At 40.3% G+C, this 9606-nt stretch overlaps 1 non-coding gene across 1 annotated transcript; it reads right to left on the bottom strand.

The window, feature by feature from the left end:
• Positions 1–2056: 2056 nt before the first annotated feature.
• On the bottom strand, positions 2057–2164 carry LOC130959607 (small nucleolar RNA R71). Its single transcript, XR_009078679.1, has one exon. It is a non-coding gene; the product is annotated as a small nucleolar RNA R71 (small nucleolar RNA).
• Between the last annotated feature and the right edge of the window lie 7442 nt (positions 2165–9606).

The raw sequence follows: 9606 nt of genomic DNA on the forward strand, positions 1-9606 counted from the left end.
TTACTCGCGTAAGGTTTATTACTTGGACGACCCAGTGCACTTGCTGGTTAGTTGTGCAAAGTTGTGTAGTGATCACAATTTCGCGCACCAAGTTTTTGGCGCCGTTGCCGGGGATTGTTTTGTGTATGGACAACTGACGGTTCATCTTGTTGCTTAGATTAGGTATTTTTTTCTTCAGAATTCTTAAGAATGAATTCTAGTGTTTCATGATGATCTGTTGAAGTCTGGCTGGCTGTAAAGCCATGTCTAATCTTATTGGACCGAGGTTTCAACTGATCATCACAAGAGCTTGTTGATTTCTATCAATCTTGCTATTGGAGCAATGATGCTAAGGCTTGGCTGGCCATTGGCCATGTCTAGTGTTTTGGACCGAAGCTTTCTTTGAAAGCTTGGCTGGCTGTGAAGCCATGTCTAATTCCTGGACCGGAGTCTTAGACTAGCATTGCAATGATTCCTGGAATCCAAACTGAGAATTCTGAAACCTTTATTTTCTATTTTCATATAATTTTCGAAAAAGCACAAAAAATTTACAAAATCATAAAAACCAAAAATATTTTATGTTTCTTGTTTAAGTTTAGTGTCTAATTTTAAGTTTGGTGTCTTGCATGTATTGTTTATTTGATCTTGGTTCTATTTTCAAGTCAATAGTACAGGGAACTGAAGATTCAGAACATGCAGCAGAGGAATTACACAGAAAAAGCTGGGCGTTCAAAACGCCCAGTGAAGAAGGACAGACTGGCGTTTAAACGCCAGCCAGGGTACCTGGTTGGGCGTTTAACGCCCAAAAAGGTAGCATTTTGGGCGTTAAACGCCAGAACGGACACCATTCTGGGCGTTTAACGCCAGGATGGCACAAGGGGGAGGATTTTGTTTTCAATTCAATTTTTTTCAAGTTTTCAAAGTTTTTCAAAATCAAATCTTTTTCAAATCCTATCTTTTCAATCAAATATTTTCAAAATTAATTTCTTTCCTTTTTCAAAGATACTTGCTATCAATTAATGATTTGATTCAACATTTCAAGTATGTTGCCTTTTCTGTTGAGAAAGGTTTAATGTTTGAATCATATCTTTTCTTGATAGCCAAGTTATTAATTTTTAAAATCAAATCTTTTTTTTAAATTGTTTTCAAATCATATCTTCTCAATCACATTTTTTAAAACCAATCATATCTTTTTAATCACATCTTTTTCAAAATAATTTTCAATCAAATCTTTTTGATTTCTAATTTCAAAATCTTTTTCAAAAATCACTTGATTCCTTTTCCACTGTGAGTTTTCGAAAATTATCAATCAATTTTTCAAAATGATTTTAAAAACTTTTTAATTCTCTTCCCCTCTTCCCACATCCTTCTATTTATGGAGTACCACTCCTTCTCAATGCACAATTCGAACTCTATCTGATTAAGTTCGAATTTTCTACCTCTGTCTTCTATTTTTCTTTTCCTCTGACACCTCAAGGAATCTCTATACTGTGACTTAGAGGATTCCACATTTTCTTGTTCTCTTCTCTTTCATATGAGCAGGAGCAGAGACAAAGGCATTCTTGTTGAAGCTGACCCTGAACCTGAAAGGACCTTGAAGCGAAAGCTAAGAGAAGCTAAGGCACAATTCTCTATAGAGGACCTAACAGAAATCTTCAAAGAAGAAGAAGACATGGCAGCCGAAAACAACAACAATGCAAACAATGCAAGGAAGGTGCTGGGTGACTTTACTGCACCTACTCCCGACTTCTATGGGAGAAGCATCTCTATCCCTGCCATTGGAGCAAACAACTTTGAGCTTAAGCCTCAATTAGTTTCTCTAATGCAACAGAATTGCAAGTTTCATGGACTTCCATTGGAAGATCCTCATCAGTTTTTAGCTGAATTCTTGCAAATCTGTGACACTGTCAAGACTAATGGGGTAGACCCTGAGGTCTACAGACTTATGCTATTCCCTTTTGCTGTAAGAGACAGAGCTAGGACATGGTTGGACTCACAACCTAAAGAAAGCCTGGACTCATGGGAAAAGCTAGTCAATGCCTTCTTGGCAAAGTTCTTTCCACCTCAAAAATTGAGTAAGCTTAGAGTGGAAGTCCAAACCTTCAGACAGAAGGATGGAGAATCCCTCTATGAAGCTTGGGAAAGATACAAACAATTGATCAGAAAATGTCCTTCTGACATGCTTTTTGAATGGAGCATCATAGGCATTTTCTATGATGGTCTCTCTGAACTATCCAAGATGTCTTTGGATAGCTCTACTGGAGGATCTCTTCATTTGAAGAAGACGCCTACAGAAGCTCAAGAGCTAATTGAAATGGTTGCAAATAACCAATTCATGTACACTTCTGAAAGGAATCCTGTGAACAATGTGACCAATCAGAAGAAAGGAGTTCTTGAGATTGATACTCTGAATGCCATTTTGGCTCAGAACAAGATATTGACTCAACAAGTCAATTTGATCTCTCAAAGTCTGTCTGGAATGCAAAATGCACCAAGCAGTACTAAGGATGCTTCATCTGAAGAAGAAGCCTATGATCCTGAGAACCCTTCAATGGAAGAGGTGAATTACCTAGGAGAACCCTATGGAAACACCTATAATTCTTCATGGAGAAATCACCCAAATTTCTCATGGAAGAATCAAGAAAGACCTCAACAAGGTTTTAACAACAATAATGGTGGAAGAAATAGGTTTAGCAATGGCAAGCCTTTTCCATCATCTTCTCAGCAACAGACAGAGAATTCTAAGCAGAACCCCTCTGACTTAGCAACCATGGTCTCTGATCTGATCAAAACCACTCAAAGTTTCATGACTGAAACAAGGTCCTCCATTAGGAATTTGGAGGCACAAGTGGGACAGTTGAGCAAGAAAGTTACTGAACTCCCTCCTAGTACTCTCCCAAGCAACACAGAAGAAAATCCAAAAGGAGAGTGCAAGGCCATCAACATGGCCGAATTTGGAGAGGAAGGAGAGGAAGTGAACGCCACTGAGGAAGACCTCAGTGGGCGTGCACTAGCCTCCAATGAGTTCCCCAATGAGGAACCATGGGAATCTGAGGCTCAAAATGAGACCATAGAGATTCCATTGGACTTACTTCTGCCTTTCATGAGCTCTGATGAGTATTCTTCCTCTGAAGAGGATGAGTATGTCACTGAAAAGCAAGTTGCTAAATACCTTGGAGCAATCATGAAGCTAAATGACAAGTTATTTGGAAATGAGACTTGGGAGAATGAACCTCCTTTGCTCACCAAAGAACTGGATGACTTGTCTAGGCAGAAATTACCTCAAAAGAGACAAGATCCTGGGAAGTTTTCAATACCTTGTACCATAGGCAACATGACCTTCAAGAAGGCTCTGTGTGACTTAGGGTCAAGTGTAAACCTCATGCCCCTCTCTGTAATGGAGAAGCTAGGGATCTTTGAGGTGCAAGCTGCAAGAATCTCATTAGAGATGGCAGACAACTCAAGAAAACAAGCTCATGGACTTGTAGAGGATGTTTTGGTGAAGATTGAAAATCATTACATCCCTGCGGATTTCATAGTCCTAGAGACTGGGAAGTGCATGGATGAAACCATCATCCTTGGCAGACCCTTCCTGGCCACAGCAAAGGCTGTGATTGATGTTGATAGAGGAGAGTTGATCATTCAAGTGAATGAAGAATCCTTGGTGTTTAAGGCTCAAGGATATCCCTCTGTCATCATGGAGAGGAAGCATGAAGAGCGTCTCTCAAATGAGAGTCAAATAGAGCCCCCACAGTCAAACTCTAAGTTTGGTGTTGGGAGGCCACAACCAAACTCTAAGTTTGGTGTTGAACCCCCACATTCAAACTCTAAGTTTGGTGTTGGGAGGTTCCAACATTGCTCTGAGAAAATGTGAGGCTCCATGAGAGCCCTCTGTCAAGCTACTGACATTAAAGAAGCGCTTGTTGGGAGGCAACCCAATGTTATATTTTATCTATTTTCTTTTGTTATTTTATGTTTTTTGTAGGTTGATGATCATGAGAAGACACAAAAGCAATTGAAAAAGCAAAAACGGAATGAAAAACAGGAAGAAAAACAGCACACCCTGGAGGAAGAACCCACTGGCGTTTAAACGCCAGTGAGGCTAGCAGTTGGGCGTTTAACGCCCAGTCTGGCACCATTCTGGGCGTTTAACGCCAGAAAGGGGCACCAGACTGGCGTTAAACGCCAGAAAAGGCAAGAACCTGGCGTTAAACGCCAGGAATGGGCACCAGCCCGGCGTTTAACGCCAGAAATGGCTCAAAACGAGATTTTGAATGCCATTTGGTGCAGGGATGACTTTTCCTTGACACCACAGGATCTGTGGACCCCACAGGATCCCCACCAACCCCACCACTCTCTCTCTCTTCTTCACCCATTCACCAATCACCTCAACTCCTCTTCCCCAAAAAACCCTTCACCTATCAAACCTCATCTTTCTCTTCACCACTCACATCCATCCTTCATAAAACCCCACCTACCTTACCATTCAAATTCAAACCACTTTCCCTCCCAAACCCACCCATACATGACCGAACCATGAGCCCCTCCTCTCCTATATATATCCTTCTTCACCCCTTCATTTTCACACAACCTAAACACCACTTCTCCCCCTCTTTGGCCGAACACAAAAGCCATTCCATTCTTCCTCATTTCTTCTTCTTCTACTCTCTTCTTTCTTTTTTTGCTCGAGGACGAGCAAACCTTTTAAGTTTGGTGTGGTAAAAGCGTTGCTTTTTCGTTTTTCCATAACCATTTATGGCATCCAAGGCCGGAGAAACCTCTAGAAAGAGGAAAGAGAAGGCAAAAGCTTCTACCTCCGAGTCATGGGAGATGGAGAGATTCATCTCAAGGGTGCATCAAGACCACTTCTATGAAGTTGTGGCCTTGAAGAAGGTGATCCCCGAGGTCCCTTTTTCACTCAAAAAGGGTGAATATCCGGAGATCCGACATGAGATCCGAAGAAGAGGTTGGAAAGTCCTTACCAACCCAATTCAACAAGTCGGAATCTTGATGGTTCAACAGTTCTATGCCAATGCATGGATCACCAAGAACCATGATCAAAGTGTGAACCCGGATCCAAAGAATTATCTTACTATGGTTCGGGGGAAATACTTGGATTTTAGTCCGGAAAGTGTAAGGTTGGCATTCAACTTGCCTATGATGCAAGGAGATGAACATCCTTACACTAGAAGGGTCAACTTTGATCAAAGGTTGGACCAAGTCCTCACAGTCATATGTGAAGAGGGCGCCCAATGGAAGAGAGATTCAAGAGGGAAGCCGGTTCAATTGAGAAGGCATGACCTCAAACCCGTGGCTAGAGGATGGTTGGAGTTTATCCAACGCTCAATCATTCCCACTAGCAACCGGTCCGAAGTTACTCTAGACCGGGCCATCATGGTTCATAGCATCATGATTAGAGAAGAAGTGGAAGTTCATGAGGTTATAGCCCAAGAACTCTATAAGGTGGCGGACAAGTCCTCTACCTTAGCAAGGTTAGCCTTTCCTCATCTCATTTGTCACCTCTGTTATTCAGTTGGAGTTGACATAGAGGGAGACATCCCCATTGATGAGGATAAGCCCATCACCAAGAAAAGGATGGAGCACACAAGAGACCCCACTCATCATGAGATCCCTGAGATACCCCAAGGGATGCACTTTCCTCCACAAAACTATTGGGAGCAACTAAACACCTCCCTAGGAGAATTGAGTTCCAACATGGGACAACTAAGGGTGGAGCATCAAGAACACTCCATCATCCTCCATGAAATTAGAGAAGATCAAAGGATCATGAGAGAGGAGCAACAAAGACAAGGAAGAGACATTGAGGAGCTCAAGCACTCCATAGGATCTTCAAGAGGAAGAAAGAGCCGCCATCACTAAGGTGGACCCGTTCTTTAATCTCCTTGTTCTTTATTTTCTGTTTTTCGAAAATTAATGCTTATGTTTGTCCATGTTTGTGTCTTGTGATCATTAGTGTCTTAGTGTCTATGCCTTAAAGTTATGAATTTCCTATGAATCCATCACCTTTCTTAAATAAAAAAAATGTTCTTAATTGAAAAAGAAAAAAAATTGCATGAATTTTGAATTTTATAGCAGTTTAATTATTTTGATGTGGTGGCATTACTTTTGTCTTCTGAATGTATGCTTAAACAGTGCATATGTCTTTTGAATTTGTGGTTCATAAATGTTGGCTCTTGAAAGAATGATGAAAAAGGAGACATGTTACTGAGGATCTGAAAAATCATAAAAATGATTCTTGAAGCAAGAAAAAGCAGTGAATACAAAAAAAAAAAGAGGCAAAAAAAAAACCGAAAAAAAAAGAAAGAGAAAAAAAAGAAAAAGAAAGAATAAAGTTGTGATCCAAGGCAAAAAGAGTGTGCTTAAGAACCCTGGACACCTCTAATTGGGGACTCTAGCAAAGCTGAGTCACAATATAAAAAGGTTCACCCAATTATGTGTCTGTGGCATGTATGTATCCGGTGGTAATACTGGAAGACAGAGTGCTTTGGGCCACGGCCAAGACTCATAAAGTAGCTGTGTTCAAGAATCATCATACTTAACTAGGAGAATCAATAACACTATCTGGATTCTGAGTTCCTAAAGAAGCCAATCATTCTGAGTTGCAAAGGATAGAGTGAGATGCCAAAACTGTTCAGAGGCAAAAAGCTAAAAGCCCCGCTCATCTAATTAATACTGATCTTCATAGATGTTTTTGGAGTTCATTGCATATTCTCTTCTTTTTTATCTTATTTGATCTTCAGTTGCTTGAGGATAAGCAACAATTTAAGTTTGGTGTTGTGATGAGCGGATAATTTGTACGCTTTTTGGCATTGTTTTTAGTATATTTTTAGTAGTTTGAGTTGAGTTTTTAGTATATTTTTATTAGTTTTTAGTTAAAATTCACTTTTCTGGACTTTACTATGAGTTTGTGTGTTTTTCTGTGATTTCAGGTATTTTCTGGCTGAAATTGAGGGACCTGAGCAAAAATCTGATTCAGAGACTGAAAAGTACTGCAGATGCTGTTGGATTCTGACCTCCCTGCACTCGAAGTGGATTTTCTAGAGCTACAGAAGCCCAATTGGCGCGCTCTCAACGGCGTTGGAAAGTAGACATCCTGGGATTTCCAGCAATATATAATAGTCCATACTTTTCCCAAGATTTGATGGCCCAAACCGGCGTTCAAAGTCACCTTCAGATTTCCCAGCGTTAAACGCCGGAACTGGCACCTAAATGGGAGTTAAACGCCCAAACTGGCATAAAAGCTGGCGTTTAACTCCAAGAAGAGTCTCTACATGAAAATGCTTCATTGCTCAGCCCAAGCACACACCAAGTGGGCCCGGAAGTAGATTTTTATGTCATTTACTCATCTCTGTACACCCTAGGCTACTAGTTCTCTATATATAGGACCTTTTACTATTGTATTTAAAAACTTTTCAAAAGCGGAGGAGCTTTTGATCATGTTTTATGATTGAACCCTCTTTGGGGGAGGCTGGCCATTCGGCCATGCCTAGACCTTGTTCTTATGTATTTTCAACGGTGGAGTTTCTACACACCATAGATTAAGGTGTGGAGCTCTGCTGTACCTCGAGTATTAATGCAATTACTATTGTTCTTCTATTCAATTCCGCTTGTTCTTTGTCCAAGATATCACTTGTTCTTCAACTTGATGAATGTGATGATCTGTGACACTCATCATCATCCTCACCTATGAACAAAGTGACTGACAACCACTTCTGTTCTACAAGCAATCAAGGCTCTAGTGAATATCTCTTGGATTCCTGATACACGATGCATGGTTGATCGCCTGACAACCGAGTGCTCGCCTGACAAACGAGCCAGCCATTCCGTGAGATCAGAGTCTTCGTGGTATAGGCAAGAACTGATGGCGGCATTCAAGAGAATCCGGAAGGTCTAACCTTGTCTGTGGTATTCTGAGTAGGATTCAATGATTGAATGACTGTGACGTGCTTCAAACTCCTAGCAGGCGGGGCGTTAGTGACAGACGCAAAAGAATCGATGGATTCTATTCCGGCCTGACCGAGAACCGACAGATGATTATCCATGCTGTGACAGAGCATAGGCAACGTTTTCACTGAGAGGATGGGAGGTAGCCACTGACAACGGTGAAACCATACATAAGCTTGCCATGGAAAGGAGTAAGAAGGATTGGATGAAGACAGTAGGAAAGCAGAGAGACGGAAGGGAAGGCATCTCCATACGCTTATCTGAAGTTCCTACCAATGAATTACATAAGTACCTCTATCTTTATCTTTATGCTTTATTCGTATATCACTATACCCATTTGAGTCTGCCTAACTAAGATTTACAAGGTGACTATAGCTTGCTTCATACCAACAATCTCCGTGGGATCGACCCTTACTCGCGTAAGGTTTATTACTTGGACGACCCAGTGCACTTGCTGGTTAGTTGTGCAAAGTTGTGTAGTGATCACAATTTCGCGCACCAGATATCTTCATTTTCTTCCTTAGGACGGAATTGATCATTCTCCACATCCAAAGATCTTACGATCATTGGGGTACTTAAATGATGTGACTTATCCATATAAAATCTTTTCAAGATCTTCTCTGTGTATGCTGTTTGATGAATAAATATCCCATTTTTTATATGCTCGATCTGCAGGCCGAGACAAAATTTAGTCTTTTCAAGATCTTTCATCTCAAACTTTTCTTTTAGAGTTTTTATAATTGTTGGAATCTCTTCAAGAGTTCCAATGATATTTAAGTCATCAACGTACATAGCAATTGTAAAAAATCCAGATGCATATTTCTTTATGAAAACACATGGACATATATCATCATTCTTGAATCCATTTTTGGCCAGATACTCAGTAAGACGATTATACCACATTCATTTAGATTGCTTCAGACCATATAAGATCTTTGCAATTTGACTGAGTATTACCCTTGCGAATATTCATTGGATGGTTTAGATATCTTTAGTCCTTCAAAGACTTTCATATAGATATCCTGATCTAATGAGCCGTATAAGTAGGCTGTTACCACATCTATTAAATGCATATGCAGTTTATGATATGCAGATAAACTAACCAAATAACGCAATGTTATCGCATCCACTACAGAGGAGTACGTTTCTTCATAATCTATACCGGGCCTTTGTGAAAACCCTTGTGCCACGAGTCGGGCTTTGTAGCGCACAATTTCATTTTTCTCATTTCGTTCTCTCACAAATACAAATCGGTATCCAACAGGTTTTACATCTTCTGGTGTACGGACTACAGGTCCAAAGACTTCACGTTTTGCAAGTGAGTCTAATTCAGCTTTCATGGCTTCTTCCCATTTTGGCCAATCATTTTTTTGTCGACATTTTTCGACTGATCTTGACTCAAGATCCTTACATTCATGCATGATATTTAATGCCACATTATATGCAAATATTTCATTGATAATTGTCTTATTTCGGTCCCATTTCTCTCCTGTAAAGACATAATTTATCGAGATCTCGTCATTTTCACAATTTTCAGGTACCTGAATGTCTTCTGGCGTTATATCAGAATTTTGGACAACTGTAGGTGTCTTTACTATGTCTTTTTCAACAGGAATCGTATTTATCTCTTTTCTTTTTCAAGGATTTTTGTCTTTGGAACTG

Source organism: Arachis stenosperma, chromosome 10, assembly GCF_014773155.1.
Source record: "Arachis stenosperma cultivar V10309 chromosome 10, arast.V10309.gnm1.PFL2, whole genome shotgun sequence".
NCBI classification, from domain to species: Eukaryota; Viridiplantae; Streptophyta; class Magnoliopsida; order Fabales; family Fabaceae; genus Arachis; species Arachis stenosperma.